We start from the raw sequence: 20,968 nt of genomic DNA, 5'->3' as shown, positions 1-20,968 counted from the left end.
GGTCATACTTTGTGAGCATTCTCTATGAATGCTTTGGAATCCTACGCAAAGCACCCAGGAGAGCCAATGGTCCCTGAGTCATCCATTCCAATTTTTGGTCAGGCATGTCTTCTTCTTCTTCGTCCTCCTCCTCTTCTTCAAAATTTTACGGTTCCGGTTTTGAGTTCGTTGGTTCATCTCTGCCTCCGCCTCCTCCACTACCTTCCCCTCTACTTCCTGTACCAGAATTTGAGCCCAAGATCACGAGGGTGTCTCGTTCTCCCTGTCAGAAGACTGGAGGTTCCTCTTCGTTCTCAACAGCTTCTTCTAGACCTTCGAGTGTGGCAAGAACTGCTTCTTCCACTGATGATACATTGTTAGGCCCCTATACTACTAGTGTAACCCCTTATTGTTATTAGTATAACCCACTTATTATATTGATGTACCCATGTAGTGCCCATATTGTTACTATTGTGCCCCATAGAAGCCCACTATTGTTATTATTGTGCCCTTACATTATTATTGTTATGTCGGCTCTGATTATGTTATGACCCCTTAGACTCCTATATATAGAAAGGAGGTCTTTTCATTTGTATCATCCAAGAATTGTTCATTTATGTAATGTAAAGGAGGTTGCCCCCTCGAAGAGGCTGAATTCTAAGGCGTTGATATTTCTTTTCTATCTTTTCTTGAGCTGGTTTCATAACATTTGGTATCAGAGCTTTGGATTCTAGGGTTTCGCTGCTCCAAACAGGTCATCGTGGCATTTTCGCTATAACTTTTTTTCTGTGACATTTCAGAAGTCGCAAAAAAAACCCATTTGAGAAGAAATCGTGCTGAACCTTGGGTCCAAATTTCGGAGCTTTTCTCGCGATATTTTCGGAGATATGATCTGAGGAAGTTGGTCTTTTTGCAGACTGCTGAATTACATTCAAAACAGGTGACCTGGGGAAAATCGTCATAACTTTCTTTCTGAGCATCGGATTGAAATTTCGTAAGAAGGTACAGAAAGAGGACGGACTCTAGTTTTCTTTTATATATTTTTCAAAGTCAAACTTCATACAATTTCACTCTACTGAACTAGTCTATAATCAGGTCACTGCGGGAGATTGTGCATAACTCTTTCTTGGAGAATCCAATTTGGATAAGACTGGTGGCATTGGAAAGAGGACACAAAGGGCTACTACAGGTAGCAATTTTAGAACTTAAATATCAGCAAGTACAGAGTTACAGCCATTTCAAGATCGAGGTCCTAAAATCAAGAAAAAGCAAGATGAGGAAGTTTGATGGCAAGGATCCGGTAAATTGGATACTTCAGATGGAGCAATATTTTGATCTACATGGTGTACAACTGTTACAAAAGGTATGTATTGCATCTTCATATTTAGAACCAGATCAATTTTTATGGTACGAAGGGCTTTGTTCTCGTAAACAACTTGTTACGTGGTCAATTTTCACGGAGGAAATGATAGCACATTATGAGGATACAAAGAGCAACACCTTCTTTAGAGCAACACCACAACAATTGAAAAGAGTAAAAGGGCTTTGTGACATAGTGGAAAGAAAAATTATGGAATCCAGGAAGCGTACCCCTCACAACTATAAAGATGGAAGTGTTGTTTCTCCTAGCCTTCCACAACCTACAAGGGTTACACCGCAACAATTGGAAGAAAAAAGAGAAAAAGGGCTTTGTTACAATTGTGATAGAAAATGCACTAAAGGTCATAAGTGTGCTGAGAAGAAATTATTTTACACAGAATATGAAGAAGAGGAAGAAAAGGTTCGAGAAACATCAAAAGAAGAAGATATATGCCAGGACCCCACCCCAGAGAAAGAAGAAATGAATCAGACCATATCTTGTAAAGCATTGGCAATAATTACCACTCCTCAAACTCTCAAGATAGAAGGACATATCAAGAAGAAAAAGGTGCAAGAAGTGAAAGATCACATCGAGAAAGAAGAAATGAATCCAACCATATCTTGTAATTCATTGTTCGAAATTACCACTCCTCAAACTATCAAGATATAAGGACATATAAAGAAGAAAAATGTTCAAGAAGTGAAAGATCACATCGAGCATCAAGAAATGAATCTGACCATATCTTGTAAAGGATTGGAAGAAATTACCACTCCTCAAGCTCTAGAGATAGAAGGACATATCAAGAAGAAAAAGGTTCAAGCAGTGAAAGATCACATCGAGCATCAACAACAAGTTCTCCAACTTTTAAAGGATAACGCCACTTCGGTGCAAAATCAAATGAAACAACAGGTAGATCAACATTGCAGTGAAAAATGTTTTGATGTAGGTGATTGGGTATTTTTACTGCTACATCTCAAGCAAGCTATTTATGAGAAGGAAATGTTGGCAATACTACATGCACTTAAAAAAGGGCGACCTTACCGAATGGGAAGACTCTTCAAGGATGAGGATGTGGAAGCATTGTTTTGTGCTATTTATATTATCCAACCAGATTGGATAAACGAAGCAAGGGATGAATGGAAGAAGAACGAAGAAGTATGGCCACTTATTCAAAAGTTACAAAAGATCCCAATTCAAACAATATTGCCAGAAATTGAAGTGGAAGGAAAAATCATATTGGAACCTGGAGCAGTCACAGAAACAAGAACCCGACAGATACAAAATCGATCAATTTCAGAGTATCTCATCAATTGGAAGAACTTACCCGCTGAATATTCCACATGGGAGGACAAGAATTTTATACAGAAGCATCAAGAACTACTCAAGCGTTGAGGACAACGATTTTTGAAGGAGAGGGGCATGTTAGGCCCCTATACTACTAGTGTAACCCCTTATTGTTATTAGTATAACCCACTTATTATATTGATGTACCCATGTAGTGCCCATATTGTTACTATTGTGCCCCATAGAAGCCCACTATTGTTATTATTGTGCCCTTACATTATTATTGTTATGTCGGCTCTAATTATGTTATGACCCCTGACTCCTATATATAGAAAGGAGGTCTTTTCATTTGTATCATCCAAGAATTGTTCATTTATGTAATGTAAAGGAGGTTGCCCCCTCGAAGAGGCTGAATTCTAAGGCGTTGATCTTTCTTTTCTATCTTTTCTTGAGCTGGTTTCATAACATACATTAACTCCTGTGGGAGTGGCCTTCAACTTTCATGATGCATATGGAAGATCTTGTATTCCTGGGATCAATCTGACTACTTTTGTGAATTGACGGGAGATGGGACAGATAGAGCGAAGGCGCTGATACGAAATTTCGTGTTCATGTCTAGGAGGTTAGGAGTAACCAACTTCGGAGTCGCGCGTAGGTGAGAGGGAGTGCAAGTTACTGCCTTGACCAGATGATTGATGAGTGGGGGTGAGAGGACATTCAACCATAAATAACTGGCAGCCCTCCTTCTAGCGCCAAAAATCTTGACAATGCTAGACCCGCCAACATTCAGGGGATCTCCCCAGTATGAAGTCTCGACTAGACCTCACATCTTGTTGTAGGAGTCCCATCCGGTATGATGGCTCGATTTCCATTGTCTGAAAGGTTTTCCTTAGCTCTTTCTTGTTAGCACATGAGAGTGGTTTGCTTTGTCTTCGAACAATGAGGTTCACATGCCTGGTGAGTGCTTAGTGTTACTTGTGTCAAGGTTCTTTCACCGTAGAGGGAGAGGGTGGAAGTGAGTCTCAAGTCAAAAGGGAGTAGTCCCAACTCTGTCAGAGACACATAACACAATAGGACATTCGCAACTTCCAGTGGAGTAGTCCACACGGATGCGGCAATCACAAACACACAACGAATGAATAGTGGATACAACAGTCAGCGGCGTAGTCCACTTGAGTGCGATGGTCTTTATAACAAGTTTATGAGAATGGTTTTTTCAAGTGTCCGACGGGATAACCCACACGGAAAGGATAGCGTTAACAAATTATACAACACATTTTCGTAAGCATATGTATTATATCAACAGAAATAGTTCAATTGTTTTAACACAGGTTAAAGCAACATGCATTACAAATGTCTAACGAATAGTCTTACAAAAAAATACGATACATGTGTGAAAATGTGCTAGATTGTTATCAAGCTTCTGAATTAAGCAAAAGTTTCAAGACACAACGATACACCATTACATCACTAACCCCGATAGCGGGGCGTTGGAAGCACTGCTCACTCCTCAAAGAAAAGACTACATACTCTCAAGTCTATGTGGGAGGAGCCAAGGTGAAAAGTATTTTGCATGTAAAAATGAGGGGTATTTATAGCCAAGGTTAAAACTAGCCCTTGTGACTGTTTGACTTCCCTCATGACTGTTTGACTTACATGACTCTTCAGATTTACATGTGGGTCTCTTGGATTTCCACGTTACGTTACATTGATTACAACAGTGTGGCCCATAATTGTGATGTGGCTGAGATGACTCATGACATGAATCGACACGACAAAGCTGGTGTGTTCATGTTGGTGGTGGTGTGCATATCGAGCTGCAATGCTACTGAGTGATGGATGTGCTCTTGGTGTATAATAGCTTCACCTCCGCATGGCCAGGTGTGTGGAGTCTCCAATGATCTTGGTGTTAGCTTGATGTTGCATGTGCATGTTGCTCCTTTGCTCATACTTTGGCATGCTTCATGTGTTCGTCCATTTGCAAACAAGTCTCCTTGCATGCACTCCTTGTTCATCCCGTTTGTCATCGCGCCATGTCTCATCCATGTGCTTGTATCTGCAATGACGCATGATGAGACAACATCAAATCCAGAAATCTCCTAGTCTATCATGATGCATTGTCTTTCGCTTTCGAATGTAGGTGACTGGGAGAGAGGACAAGGCTCTGCAATTGTACAAGGTAAATTTCAAGCCGGGATGCAGACTTTGGGAACTGTTAATGAAAATTATAGAGGTCACTGGGAGGCTGAGATGGGCAATCCAAATCAATAGTGACTGTCCGCGAGATATTTCTCGGTTGGAGGGAATATCTACGCAATTTTTTCAAAGGGATAATGCAAGTAGCAGAGAGAGAATGGCAGTGAAAACTGCACAATTTCTCTGGGGAGCTGGTAATGGGCTGCGGGAGGCTGTTGACAAAATTTGCGCAATTTTTCTAGGGAGTTGGCAGCGGGCTGTGGGAGGCTGCTGGAAAAAACTGCAGAGAGCTAGGAGGCTGGCCTGTTGGACATCCCTGCACAGTTTTTGAGTTGAGAGGGATGTTGGGCATCTAGGAGACTTCTCATGAAAACTGCATAGTTTTCGGGATGAGCAGTAGGCCGACTGCAAGGTGACTGGTTGGAAAAATTGCGCAATTTTTTAGGGCAGTGTAGTGACGGACATAAGGTGTCTGTCTGAAATGTCTACACAATTTATTTAGTCAACAGAAGCGGGAATACTTGGCAGCTTCTGCGCATTTTTTTGGAGGAGTGAGGCTCGGGGTCATTGCCCGGTCAAACTCTTTGGTTGACCAGCTAGAGGCTTGGTGGTTTTTCTTGCAGGCAACACAGATTGAGATGGCTTGCTAGGAAAATTTTGTGTTGTTCTGGGTGATAGTTAGTCAATTTGATTCCAGGATTGTGCAGTGCAGACTGCCTAGGAGGCAGCCTCAAGCTCTGTGCAATTCTGGGCAGCAGTACATTATCATTGAGAGCTAAAACTACGCAATGCAGCTCAACTGGAGGTCCGATTGTTGGAGGGTGGTCCCGTCAATGGAGCTTCAGGAAAATGACTAAGTGTGCGAATGAGTGACTTCTTACATGCGTGATCATGCAAACACACAGTCAACATGACTTGACAAAAAGATGCCTTGAACCATCAAGGCAACATACACTTAGTGTGGCTGACCGACAGTGCATGCGACAAGCGCGATACTTGTGATAGATCGTTGAACGACCGCGACGACACTTGTGTGACAGTGCATACAACTTCGTTTGTCAGTGCGGCAAATGTTTACATAGCGAATCCAACTTGTACACACAAAGAGGGACCTTGTTCATAGCGAGAACATGGCTACAAGCATGACATTGTGACCAACATGTAAAAAGATGTCTGATGAACGGTCAAGCAAGGAGGGTGAAAAGACTCAACACGGGCTCATAGGATGAACCTGAGTGCTTGCAAACATCAAGGAAAAACCCAAGGAAGGCTTCGAAATTGGATGCAGGTCAAAATTTTGGAGGGTGTTGCAACCACTACAACAAAGTCATAGTACACTTTCTAATCACAAGACGACACTTTTCGTTGCCACTGCACATACTTTTTCTATTGCACTTGGAGAATGTTTGTGAACTAGCATTTTGATGTATATTACTTAGTCATGTGTCTTGTCTAAGTTTTTATAATGAATTGAGATGTGTTGCGCTTGATTATACACCTAGCTCAGTGTGTTTTCACAAGTTTCACCCTTCTAGACTTACACATTTTTATAACTGTGCATGCCTGCCCTCTAGGCTAGGAAGAGTGCACAATGCACTTCCAGAGCCTATTGGAGACCCTCCTTTTCAGCTAGAACTATGTCTTGTGCCCAGATGAGTCTTCTCTCTCCATCCTAGTGCACATCACATTTCTAGTTTGCAGACCCTTCTTCCTTATGCTTATCTCTGCACCCTATGCTAGTCAAGCCACTATCTCCTAGTTGAGTGCACTACACACTTTTAGTGGGCAGTGATGCCTCTCCCTATGCCTTGTGATTTCACCCTCCTCCCTCCCTATTGTCTTGGCCTTCCTCCGAAGCACATAGTGAATTTACAGTGAAAAATCATGTTTTCTTCCCTCTTGTAAATGTTCCCTATGCTCTCCAAGCCTCCTCCTCCTCTAGAGTTGTGCATGGAATAGTCTCAGTGAGAAGTGAGGTCCTCCTCAATATCCTGCAAATGCACTTTACACCTAGAAGGACTCTCTATCTCTCCTTTGCGCTATGTTGATCCACAATCAGAAAAATTTGCATAAATCATGATAGAGTAGGAGATTTTTTGAGCTAATCTTTGCTTTCCATGAGTGATCTATGCCTGCAGGTGTTTAGTAAAGAAATTTAAAGATTTGTGAGGAGATTTGTCAAGAAAGTTTTCCCCCGGAAGCATCTTGAAGACAAAATGCACAAAGGTACCATATTGCAACAACTGAAGGAATGTTGGATTCAAATTATCAAAGTGACTCATGAAGACTCCATGTTTTCTCAATACCCTTTGGAGGATAGAAGGCAACAAAAATGCAATATATGTTACAAGAATTGAAAACATGGTGGCAATTTCGTCATTTCTCAAATAATTCCATGTTACAAGTCACTATGGGTCCAAATCATCAATATCAATGACTTGTTATGTTATCATCACATGATGACATGGAAAATGATGATGTAATTTTGAAAAATATTGTAAATTTAAACGTGCGGAAATCCAAGAGTCATATATGGACAAAAGAGTCACATGGAAAAGTCCAAAAGTGATATAGAATTCCAAAGGTCACATTAGAAGTCTAAGAGTCACTAAGGAAGTTCAAGAGTCATGGGGATATGAAAGGTCATTCCTCTTGCTATAAAATAAGCCTCATTACTCAAGAAAAAGACTTTTCACCTTGGCTTCTCCATCTACGCATTAGAGAGAAAGATTATTCTTTTGGAGAGCAAGTAGTGGCTTAATTCTCCACTATTGGAAATAGTGGTGTCTCATTGTACGAATGTATCTTGGAACTTTCGCTTAATATTGAAGCTTGTTGAGCCAACACACTTTCATGCATATATTGTGAATGTAATAAGACTACTCTTTATATGTTTGTGATGTATATTTTGTTCATATGTACTAAGGAAATTGAACTATTTCATTGACTTTGGTGCTCATCTTGTTGAATGTGTGTTGTAATGGATTTAATGATCATTATGTCCATGTGAACTACTTCGCTAGATAGTCAACGATTCTTTCATATGTATGTGCGTGTGTCTTTATTGGAATAATACTAATACTTTTCTTCTAAAGGCTCACTTTATCTTCCCTTTCAGTGAAAGAACTTGGATACATATTAGAATTGAACATTTCACAAGGCATATTTTCTTGTTCAAAAGTACATGTGCATTCCTCTCTCATGCTAGCAACTAGAACCAAGGCAAATCTTTAAGAACATGGTAGTTGGTGTTATCACTCAGGTTGTTCCCCAGGAAAGCTCTAAGGGGGGAATACGGCCGAGGTAACCACTAACCAGTCTTTTAGCTGTAGATTCTAGCCAATCTGCAACCAAAGAGGGCTCTCTCTTTGTAATTTAGCTTTGTTTTGAAGTATTTTAGGCTAGTTATGATGCACAGGGTTTGGTTTTAAGTTTGTTGGATGGTGATCTTAAACAGAGCTGGGATGCAAGTCTAAAACAATTTATACCATTGGGCAAATGGGGTCAATGAGGACGAACTGCTGAGAGTGTTTTCTTTGATAAAGGGCAATACTACAGAGCAAGATAATCGATCTTGGAACAATTTTAAAATCTGGAAATTGATGGAATGTAAGCCAGTGGATGAAGGGAAGTTAAGAATCCTTCATCATGTTGGTAGAGGGAAAGTGCATGAATATTATCAGGGAGCAGTAAAGAATTCCTAGGCAATAATCAAAGTGAAAGAATTAGTGGAAACAGGAGCAGCTAAGAATTCTTGTTTGTGCTAACTCTAAAGAAAACATAATTAACAACAGAGATTGAACACAGAGTGTATTTAAACAAATTCTGGGCTATTCTTTTTCTCTATTACTAAGATTATGAAACATATATGAATTTTGCAAACACAGAAGACACAAAACGCAGTTTAGAACAACTTATTGATCCATAGAAAGACACAGGAATTCTGTAGCAGGTTCTAGAACATCAAATCCACATTTAGACGGTCCAACAGCAGTGAACTTCAACAGCCTTTGTATTAAAAAGTCTCAGAGTTACAACGCAGTCCAGAGAGAAAATCACCAACCCCGAATACATCTCATGGGGAGGTATTTATACAAAAAGGAGATACAAAATATCGTGTAGATAAGCTATCAAGCAATAACTTCCTTCACCTACTCTACAGAAGAAGTAAATGAGAGAAATGAATGCAGCAGTAAATGTTGGTGTGCTGGCTGTTTAGTTTGTCAGATATATTTGACTTTTTGGACTGAGTGAGTCGGCTGGTAGCTGTGTCTTTGTTCTGCGTTCCTGCGTTGCTGTCTTGGCCTTTTATCTGTGCGTGGTCTTGCATTAATGAGCTGCAGTCCCAACCTGATTTCCTCTTTCTGCTGTTTTCATTCTTTGACAGTGTTATAGACATTTTTGTGCCTTACAGCATAGAGCATGAAATGTCAATAATCTAAGGGATCCAAAGTCCCTAAACATGTTGTTATTACCCTTAGAGGAACAAGGTCAGCAAACCACAGCACTGCAAATCAGTTCTCCACTGAAAAACACTCAAAAACAGGTCAGTTTTGGATCAAAGCAGCTGCTCCACTAAGCATCTGCGCTGAATGTCAAAAGCTCTATGGTGTACCTGCGCTGCATAGCAAGTGCAACAAAGGCTACCTGCGCTGGGCGTACTTTGACATGTGGAGGAATCTTTTTCTCAATGTGCCAGTGCCCAGGAAGCTTCCAAAAAGACACTTGATCAAAAGATTCGCCTAATGATGAGTTAAGAGCTTCTAAAACTCCAAGTGGAAGGTGGAAACTCCGAGTGAAGAGCTGAAGAACAACTAGAGTTGAAGAGGACAACAAGTCACACATCAAGCTGACTTATCTTCACTCCAAAACTCTATATAAGGATCTCATCCCATGGGATCTGGAGGCCGGAATTTTGTGCAAAGAATTGCTGTTGGTTTATAGTTGTGAGTATTGGGTGATTGCTTGAGGGAGGTGAAGAAGAGATTTCTCTCCGTCGGGAAGGTGATGCTGGATTGGACCTCTCATGGTTGTATCACCGCCTGAACCTTACTTCCATATATTAATAAAGCATTTGAGGTTCTTCTATTCGCATGTGTTTCAATGGTGTATTGTCTTACTTGCGTCTTTGATTTATGCTAATCCTTGAATCGATTATGAATGCATGCCTCTTGTAGTTTCCTTTTCTTGTCTTATTTGCAGGATCTCGTGTAGCTGGGCCCGTGAAAAGACTTGGATCTGGAAGCAAGCGGAAAACAAAGGAGATTGGATCGACCATTTGCGCAAGACATCGGTAAGTGGATCTCTTCCTTCTATCTCTTGCATGTCATAAAGAAGAAACTTTAGATAGCTTTGCTTTCAGCTGTTGCTAAGGAACTGTCACCCTTAGAGTGGGTTAGGGTCATTCCGAGTTGGATACTTTCCCCCACAACAGACTGGCGACTCCACTGGGGATCGTGTCTTGTTGGTAGCTTGTGTTTCTTGCTATTCATTTCTTAAACAAAGGGAGTACCGAATCGAACTGCATTCGAGTCCTTCGAATGCAAAGTAGAGGGCAGCTACTCTAGCCCAGTGCTGGGCATGTTTATGATCTGAAGAGCTGATCCACAAGGACTCTTTGTAGCTCTTTGTGATAGTGTTCATCTTCCTTTAATCACCCTCTAGTGTATACTTGACTGATAGCCTCTGGTTTGGCCAAAAACCATTGATTTTTGAGCAAACTGTGACCCGGAATCTGAGAGAGACGAGAGTTGTCTCATCAGTGCAGCTGCAACAAAGGCTACCTGCACTGCAACGCAGGTCCCGAAGGGGCTACCTGCGCTGCATCTCAGATTGACTGTGCAGCACCTGCGCTGATCCAGTTTTGCCTTGTGCAACTGGGGTTCCCCACTGTCTGTTGCCCAGTTTTCAGTATTGTTTTGCAGCCTGTTGTCAACCTGTATACCCAGCTGAAACCACTTCTCTTTGCCTTCATTCCGCCTCAGTTGTATGAAGAAACCGTGATTGTTCTTATTGTATTTCTTGCTGTCATTCACAGTTTCCCATAGCGAAAGTGAACTAGTCTTGCTATGACCTCTTGGATCTAGACCTATGAGAAAGTGTCGTTGTGATTCTAAGAGTTAGTTTGTTGCTGTTCATAGCTGCTTGAGCATTTGCTTTCATTATATGGTTCGAATTTCAGTATTTCTTGTGTTGAAACGAGTGAATCTTAAGGTGTTCTTTTGATTATTGGACAAACACTTGTTGCTTTCGCTTGAAATTGAATTCGAAATTATACAACAGCTTTCTTTTTGTAATACATCAACATTAAGGAAGAAGAAAAGAAATACTTGCATTGTGCATGTGCATTTTGACAGTTTGCATGTCGATTTAGGAAAAGTGCATCAGTGTGTGCTCTATGATCTGTTTGAAAAGATGATGTCTTTCTTTTCCTTCAGTAGTCAAGGTTTTCATAAGTTGAAAGAATTGAAAAAGCTTGCTTATCATTCTTAGACTGCATTTAGGAGTTGTATCATACATCACGTGGTGATCCATAAAGGCAAACTGCTAAGCAAGATCAACCTAAAAAGAACTGAATTTATCTAACAACGCTTTGAAACATAACAAAACACAGTAGAGGTCTAGGTAGAGACGTGAACCGACGTCGTTAAACATAGTGACTGTCGATCTCTACGAAGGTGGGTGATTCCTCCTGAGGGACGATAGCACTAATATGGACTTGTGCCCCCGCGTACCGTCGCATATATTGGGGGACCCCTATAGGAACAAAGCCTTTATCCATAGGAAGCCGTGTCGGCCGCCCTACTGATCGCGATGCAGTGAACACAACATTCACGAAGATCGACCACTCGTACCGTAAAACGTATTCTGTGGTTTCGCGAAAGGTTTGGCACACCCTCTGCCTAGAACTCCAGAGTAGTTTCTTTTGGCCTTTTTCAAACTCTATAACTGAAAAAGTCCATCCGAGCATTTGTCACTTCGGGCTCGTTAATACATCGAAGGAGACTAGAGTCATCTTTAGCTTTTTCTCGACTCTTAAAAAGTGAAAAAGCAAGTTGTGTCTAAAAGCGTCGTCATATAAAATTCATTCTAAGCGGAACATAATCACCCCTCATTCCTACGTTGATCTTTAAGTTGAGAACATGGAATGCACCAACCAAGGGATTCCACATGATGGGACCCCTAGTCCTTTCTCCTCTTGGGGAGAAGTTGGTGCGCCCCACATGGCCACATTGTCGCTTCCAGGACTGACAATTGGCCTGCCAGTTTGGCTATTCTCAACCGCTGTAGTTCAGACCACCACGGTTCCTGAACAGTCGAGTCAGCAGTTAGACCAGTCAAGAGCTACCCTCCAGCCTTCCACTTCTTATAAACCTTCCTCCGATCCTTCTTCTTCGAAAGGTCAAGCCGCCGAAAGCGGAGCTCCCATGGAAAAGAAGAAGGAAAAGAAGAAGAAAGAAAAGAAGCAGAAGGAGCCAAAGGCGCCTGGGGGCAAGCAAAAGGTATCTAACGAAAACCCACACACAGCACGGACCGGGCCCAAATCGCCATGTGTCATATGTAGAGGAGACCACCTCCACCGGGATTGTCCCAGTATTCCCCGGATACTAAGGGACTGGTCCCCTCGTTTGCACAGTTCGGAAGCGTCAACCTCTGACAACCAGGTTGAATGCTTACCGTCGACCAGCGAAAGTGAAGGTTCTAGACGACGAAGGGGAAAGAGATTCCCCTGCGAACTGTGTGAAGGCAATCACACTCTTCGCCGTTGTCCCTTTTTAGACGAAGCAAAGAGAGTTTTGGAAGATCAACCGATTTCACCGTTGCTACTTCCTCCTGGATACCAAAAACTCGCGCCAAGTCCTTCGTTGGTCGAAAATACAGTTGCCCCGCTCACAGGGCCAGCTGAAGTGTCAGTCGCTGAAAGTGAACCTACTAAATCCGGACCGGACGAAAGTCCAAAGGTCGAAACGGCAGTTGACCCGGTTCTCCCTTCAGAAGTTTCATCTTCAAATACCATAGTCACTGAGGATTCATCTTCAGTTGACACCCTCACCGAAGAGAGTAAGGATGACACCGTCCAGATTCTCTTCATCAACACCGATTCTGATGAACATCAGGGCAATGTGCCCACTCCTTTATCGCAGGAAGGAGCATCGTCAGGGTCATATCCGGCCGTATATTCGGTCCCACCACCAAGCAACCTAGTTGTGTCCTTTGATTGGAACCAACTAGGCAGACCCCGGTTACCAGCCAGTATACCATTTAGAATTATAGTCCAAATATACAAAATGGTGATGGCCGGAACTATCATTGATGAAGGGGCATCTGTGAGTATCCTGTCCTCTATTGCTTGGAAAGCACTGGGTTGCCCGACGCTTTTGCCTGAGACAAGAAATCTCTCGGGTTTTGACAAAGGAACCAGTCGACCATTAGGGATTCTATCTAATGTGCCTATTACCTTGAAAGAGAAGGCCGTCAAGATGAACTTGATGGTCGTCCAAGGACCCTTGGATTATAACCTACTCCTTGGACGAGACTACATATATTGCATGGAAGCAATAGTCTCCTCACTCTTTCGAATAATGTGTTTTCCATACGAAGGAAGAATGGTCAAGCTCGTAGACCAACTTTCACTTCCGGGATCACGCATCGCAAATAGTCACATACCTATCCTCAATGGTCTATTTGATCAAGAAAGGTCTCTACCTCTGGTCCTTCTTCCTGATGAGTGCGAGTAATTCGGGAGAGGAAGGCCGGAACCCAGGGGGCATGCATCCTGGTCTGCTCTGGAGGCAGAAAAAACCTTGGGTGTAAAGTAGAATTTCCGCGGGAGAATATGACTAGTCCGTACCCCGTCCCCTCCTTCTTCTTCGTAAAACAGAAGAGCCGGCAAGAGCTCTCATGCGGAAGAAGGGGCAGTTAGGAATGGGGTTGTTCTGGAAAAAGATTCTTTTGTTAAAGTTAAGTGTGTGACGGAGCATCGCCATTCACCTTTGTCTAGAAAAGTGGGCTCTGCCAAAGAAGGGGATCCGTTTGCGGCAGCAAGTAGTAAACATCTTTGGATAAAAGGCAAGCCTCACCCATTAAAACAAATGTTTTAGAGGATAAGTAGGGGCAGCTTCCAAAGAAAGGGATTAAATTGCTGCAACAAATTGTAACCATCTTTGTGTAACCTAATGATAGACATCGCCGAAGAAAGTTTCTGTTTGAAAGGATTAGCAGAACGATCTTTGGGTAACCTGAAAGAGGTAAGCCTCACCTGTTGAAAACAAAGGTTTTTAACGGAAAAGTAGGGGCAACCTTGAAATTAGACTTACACCTGGGGGCATGCAAACCTCTTGGAATGCAAGCTCGTGTGGCTTTTTAGTTTTAGGTAGGACTAACCCCGCTAACCCGTAGATAAGCCGATACCCGGCTTTCACAAAGAGAGGATATGGAGCAATACGTAGGGAGATGAAGCTCTTTAAAAAATAGCGATCTTCCATGAGACCTTACTACTTTATGACTGGTAAAAACGAGCAGTTTTGGCAAAGTTCATGCTCGTTAAAAAATAAACGCAAGATCCGAGCAGTTTTAATGCGGAAATTCATGCTCGTTAAAAAATAAACATAAGCTTGTGAGCAGGCTTTCCCCAGAGTTCAAGCTCATTCAGAAAAAAATGAACCAGTAAATAACCATTTGAGACCGTAAATTCATCAGCCATAAAAGCCTTGGTCGTGTTTGTGTACCGTCACCTCCACTTTTCATTTGGCCGATCATTCACATCCACTTGATTGTTTACCTATTTTGAGGAACAGCTGCGAAGAGTGATCCCACCTAGCCATCCTTGTAATACTGCCGTGATTGGAAAATTCCAACCTGTACCTGGAATCTGCTGCTATCCCTGTTTATCACTCGTTCCTCAAAAGACGAGTCTTCTTTGAGCTCTTTTCACTGACTCGTAAAATATGAAAAGTTTGCCGAGTTTTGGCCTTCCAGCTCGTTAAAAGGACTGGAAGAGCTATCCCTCCTCTAAATTTTAATCTTTTTGGACCTGAGGGATTATTGCACAAAAAGATCGAGCGCTTGTCTAGTTCGGCTCGATAAAGATATCGAACATTCATCCCTTCTGTATTGTTTTATACTTTTTCGGACTTAAGGGATTAAATGACGAAAAAGGACCCCTGGAGTCCACTTTATGTACCCTTTTTCAGACTCCCTAAAAATGAAAAGGACCGAGTTGTCTTCGTCGCTGGGCTCGTTAAAAATATTAGATAGCGACAAACTTGTCTTTGGACGAGAACGAGTTTCCCTATCGCTAGGCTCGTTAAAACATAGCGACGGGCTTGCCCGAAGGGCAGGTTATAGAACAAGCATATGTTATCCTCCTCAAGCTTGACAAAAATAAAGAGGTACTGGTCAGAAATGACTGGGGAAAAATTGGGAAGAACCTCAAAGCTTAATGGTAGCAAGTCGCTCTTGAACATGACACTTTTGCCTCCGTAAATATCGGGTTGGGTTATTATCATTCACCGGTCCCTTCACCATGGTCTCGCCATACCATCCATACATGGGGTAATGCTACCGATCCATCACATCAGTGTCGTTATATGTTCAAGAGATGTCATTCAGAAAGTGTCAACCGGGTCCCATCCACTACCGTACATCATCTTTCATCCTTCCATGACCGCCACCCTGAATCATATTTCACAGATCGTTTTCACCATCATCACTAGCTCCGTTCCGTGTCACTAATGTGGGATTCATTAAGGCCCTCCTTTGACGGATCACTTCTTGTCGACATCAGCTCATTATCCGAGAAGTTGATCTAGGAACACCCCCTCAGTACTTTGAAGCTTGCATGCCTCAATGGCAAGTTTCTCACTCCCGGCGATAGGTATACATTAATGACCTTCGACCAGGAGACTTTGCGTGGTGTTCGACGTCAGATCCTATATTCACACCACGTGAATTGTGCTGCAGTACCTTGAGGGTCATCATCATTATCGGTGATTCCTCTCGCGCTTGTTAACAGTTTACATTATTGACTGGTAATCAAGCGATGTCTTTCCATGTTCGACTTCAAGAAATTCTCACATGGATCGACTTGTACTAGAGTGAAGATCGGACAAGTTTGAAGACCCCAGATCTAGTTTCATCCATCCGGGCTGCGATATATATTCAGGAGATAAAAACATGGACATGTGCAGCAGATGATCATCCTACTGAAAGGATGATAATTGAACGCAGAGAATTATCAGTCTATTATCAGGCGATCGTCTGTTTATGTACAACAAATGTATTTATAAAGCTGAGCATGGGAAATGCCCGCATCAGCTAGATCATGAAAAGAAAGTATGAAAAGATAATGTATTGTATTGTATTTTGTTACAGGTCACCTCCCGACGATTGAATGAACTTCGGATCCTCTTAATAAAGCATTTCACCCGATAAACGACCTCATACTTTAGGGGGCAACTGTTATAGACATTTTTGTGCCTTACAGCATAGAGCATGAAATGTCAATAATCTAAGGGATCCAAAGTCCCTAAACATGTTGTTATTACCCTTAGAGGAACAAGGTCAGCAAACCACAGCACTGCAAATCAGTTCTCCACTGAAAAACACTCAAAAACAGGTCAGTTTTGGATCAAAGCAGCTGCTCCACTAAGCATCTGCGCTGAATGTCAAAAGCTCTATGGTGTACCTGCGCTGCATAGCAAGTGCAACAAAGGCTACCTGCGCTGGGCGTACTTTGACATGTGGAGGAATCTTTTTCTCAATGTGCCAGTGCCCAGGAAGCTTCCAAAAAGACACTTGATCAAAAGATTCGCCTAATGATGAGTTAAGAGCTTCTAAAACTCCAAGTGGAAGGTGGAAACTCCGAGTGAAGAGCTGAAGAACAACTGGAGTTGAAGAGGACAACAAGTCACACATCAAGCTGACTTCTCTTCACTCCAAAACTCTATATAAGGATCTCATCCCATGGGATCTGGAGGCCGGAATTTTGTGCAAAGAATTGCTGTTGGTTTACAGTTGTGAGTATTGGGTGATTGCTTGAGGGAGGTGAAGAAGAGATTTCTCTCCGTCGGGAAGGTGATGCTGGATTGGACCTCTCATGGTTGTATCACCGCCTGAACCTTACTTCCATATATTAATAAAGCATTTGAGGTTCTTCTATTCGCATGTGTTTCAATGGTGTATTGTCTTACTTGCGTCTTTGATTTATGCTAATCCTTGAATCGATTATGAATGCATGCCTCTTGTAGTTTCCTTTTCTTGTCTTATTTGCAGGATCTCGTGTAGCTGGGCCCGTGAAAAGACTTGGATCTGGAAGCAAGCGGCAAACAAAGGAGATTGGATCGACCATTTGCGCAAGACATCGGTAAGTGGATCTCTTCCTTCTATCTCTTGCATGTCATAAAGAAGAAACTTTAGATAGCTTTGCTTTCAGCTGTTGCTAAGGAAATGTCACCCTCAGAGTGGGTTAGGGTCATTCCGAGTTGGATACTTTCCCCCACAACAGACAGGTGGCCCGTGCATTTGAATTTGCTGATATGTAGTTGATCAAAAAGAAAAATAACCAAAATTACCTTGGTAAAACCTCTAGCATCCCCTGCCACCATTGGTCTGTTGGCAACTGATGTCTTTGTATTTTTATTACTGTTTCATCAACTTCAGTATACTTGTAGAAGTTGGGCTGGACTTCAAAAAGATGATTTATCTCATGTTCAATGTAGAACAAATTTTCTAATTTGTCATATAGACTCTGTCCAGAGGGAGGCACTGTGTCTTCTGAAATGCTTGATGATGTTGTAATTTGATTGGAAACATAGGTATTTACCCTGTTAGCATACTGTTCATGTGTTAACAGTCTCCCATTGCTGGTCAATAAGCTGGGTAACCCTTTGCTCTGCAACATTGCAAACTTTTCTTTGAAGGCATTTATTTCTGTCTGCATTTCTTGGCACTTTCTTTCCAGATTTTGAACAAAATTCCTCAGGGTCAGCACCTTTTTCACTATCAAAATGGTGTATGTTCTGTTCCTGATATCTAGAGCTGCTAGTTGTTCTTTGGTATGAGTATTCAAAAATTGAATGAGTCTATTGGCCTGCTCAGGCATGTTTCCCAATGATGCCCTGGCCCTTTGAATCTCTACTCGGGCTATTTCTATCAATTCTATTTGCTCATGTATCGTCTGAATTGATTGCCATTGGTCAGTGATAGACTGGCCAATTTTGGTCCACAAAATTGTTTTAATGTCTGCTAGAGGTTTATGAAGAGTGAGATCTTTTTCCAAGGATTTCACCTTATTCTCCAAGGCCTTTATCTCTCTGGTTTTCTCTGCCACTGTTATCTTGGATTTGTCATAGCTTACCTCTAGCTTGGCCAACTTTTCTTTGGCCTCTTTCAGCTCTGACATTTGGATTTCTAGCTCTTTTACTGCTCTCATCATTTCTTCCATGCTCATGCTAGAGTCTGGTGCTATTATTGCTGCTGCTGCTGAAACATCTGTGGTTGATGTACCTGTTGTTGATGCTGGGATGATAGGAGGGATTGCTGCTGCAACTATGGGAGGGGTAGCGGTGACTGTTGGAGCTGTTTCAGGTGGCTGGGAGGTCGACTCTCCCTGCTTGGCTTGCAATGCTTTCTCCAATTCTTGCTCCATTGCAATTAGCCTTTGATTCATCCTCATCAGCAAATCCATCGTATCTTCTTCTGCCTTTTCTTGTGCAAGTTCTGTAGTTTGTGGGTGCATGGTTACAGGCAATTTTAATTGCTTTCTAAGTGCAACAATATCTTCTTCCTTTTTCTTTATAAGGGCTTTGATGCCCTTGGCATCCTTAGGATCATGCCCTAGCTCAATAATAATTTCCTCCAGGGTCTTTATTCTGTTGTCTTTAGCCAAGGAAGATATTTTTTCCAATTCCAATTGGGCAGATGTATTGCTTAATGACTCCTTCAATTGGTGGGCCAACATTGCCTTGTCTGCCAATGTAGCATAGACCATTTCGCCTGTTTGCTTGTGCAGCTCAATTTGGTCCATTGGGTGTATGTCTTTGGCGAGGACTTCTAGATTTGTTTTTATGTAGTCCGCAGCTGTCTGTGGTTGCTGAACTTTAGGCTTGAAATGACTTAAGATCATTTTTTCCTCCTTAATGTCATAAGCTGCCATCAGTCTTTGCTGTTTGGAGGGTGTTGTTTTGAGAAGTTGATCATAAAGCTGTATTCTCAATAATTCATTTTGGGCTTTAATTTCCATGAATGTTCCTTTAATACCAGATGGTTGCTTACTTTGCTGCTTTGAGGAGGACACCTCCATACCATGTTGCCTCTCCATTTCTTGCCTGTGAGAGCTGGTGGATGTTTGCTGGCTGGTTTCCCTCTCCTTCCTTGGACTCCCTGTGATTTCTTCACTAATTTCCTCTTCAGGTTGAGGATCTACTCTTTGCCTTTTGGCCTCTGGCTGCTCTGTTGACCCACTTGCAGGTGTGGTTTCTTCTATGTCCCGCTTCTTGCTTCTTTCCTCATTGAGAGGAGTCTGTAATGCTGGTACCTATGGTGCCTCTTTCTGTAGTGAAGGGGCTGGCCCTTGACTCTGTTTCTTTGAGGTAGTTGGTTGGTCTGTCATTGTTTCTTGCTCTGTATCTACTACCTCCTTACCTTTTGCTGTCCCTGCTGCTGGTGTAGTCCTTTCTTGGGCAGCTTGTGAAGCTGCAGTAGTTGATGTGCCTTCTTCGACTTGCTGTGGTAGTTTGAATGACACCTGCCCAAAAGAATACAAGTCAAGAGTCTTTTCCAGGTTTTTCATATTTTGCTCCATTTTCTCTTCCTCAGTGAACTGTTCAACTAGTGTGCCTTCTACCCACTCATCTTGGTTGGCAAATTGTTCTATCTCTGGGATTTTGCAATGTTCATAAGCTGACAGCCTATATTTTATTTTTCTTGCATTGATAAATCCATTTGGGTCATAGGGTACCCACCAAAAGCTCCCTCTTAATCTGAGTTTTTCACCCAATATCTGATCGGCCCCTTGCCATCCTTCTTTTTTGTTCATGTCATAGGGGCCTAGTTAGTCTCTGAATTTCACTGAGCCTTTTTCTTGGTGCTATGGAAATGAGTCAAATCTGAATTGATAAATTGCCTGTAATATTCCAAGGCAAACAGTCTCATTGGCACATATCTTGGCAGCCTGTAGGGGCACAGCTCACAGCCATATATCCTGATGACAATGTGATTCTGGTAGAAGTACCAGTCACCTATTTTGTAGCTTTTGGAGAGCTGCAATATTTTTTGCATATCATAAGACAGTCTAGGAGGAGTTCTCTTTAGGAGAGAAGAGACTCGATAGCCAAACATGTCAATGAACTCACAGTAGGAGTAGGGAGAGCTGTGGACTTCATGAAAGACTGAGGTCCAAAAAATCACAGAACTCTTTTCTCCTTTAGAGTCCAATCTTTTGATGGGGAATTGGAAACAGTCTGGCTGATAATACAAGAACAAATGATAGATGTAGGATGAATACTTGAAGACTCCCTCCCTATCTAGATTCAATAGTTGGTCATGTATCTTGCTGGCAATGAATTTGGCATAATTGTATTTGACAGCAGGGGGCTGCCCTGGGGTAAATGCGGACAGTAAGACCAATATAGTTTCATCAATATGTTCACTTGTCTTGAAACCCAGAACATAAGATATCATATCAACCAGTAATTTACCCACTTCATTGAAACATGCATAGTGAAAAGGAGGTGGCTCTGTAGGCTGGCGATCTGCTCTCATAAATACTTGGGCAATTCAGGTTATTTCTGAGCTGGAGAGTTTGGGACCTTCATCAAGAAAAAACTTCATAGTAAGAGGAAACAGAAGCTGAGTTGGTTTGAAGTTTAGCATTTGATTTATGGAGTCAGGAGTTATATGAAAGAGGATGGTCCCAGATGGAGTTTTGACTGCCCTTTGAGTTGGTTCATAGTTTTCACAGCAGAGGTGAATTATCTCAGGGAAGACATTGACAGAGGGAAGGAAGTATATGGGTAGATTTGATTCCCATATCCCATAGAAATCATTGTTATTTAGATAACTGTTCCTGAGTTCACAGAATGCCTGCAGGTGGTTTCTGTCACCAACCAAGTCTTGGATTAGATAATCCCGATCAGCCAAAGGTAGTGA

This window comes from Pinus tabuliformis, chromosome 8 (assembly GCF_031772625.1).
Source record: "Pinus tabuliformis cultivar Carrire ecotype Pingquan chromosome 8, CPIR1, whole genome shotgun sequence".
NCBI lineage: Eukaryota > Viridiplantae > Streptophyta > Pinopsida > Pinales > Pinaceae > Pinus > Pinus tabuliformis.
This window is presented reverse-complemented; position numbering follows the sequence as displayed.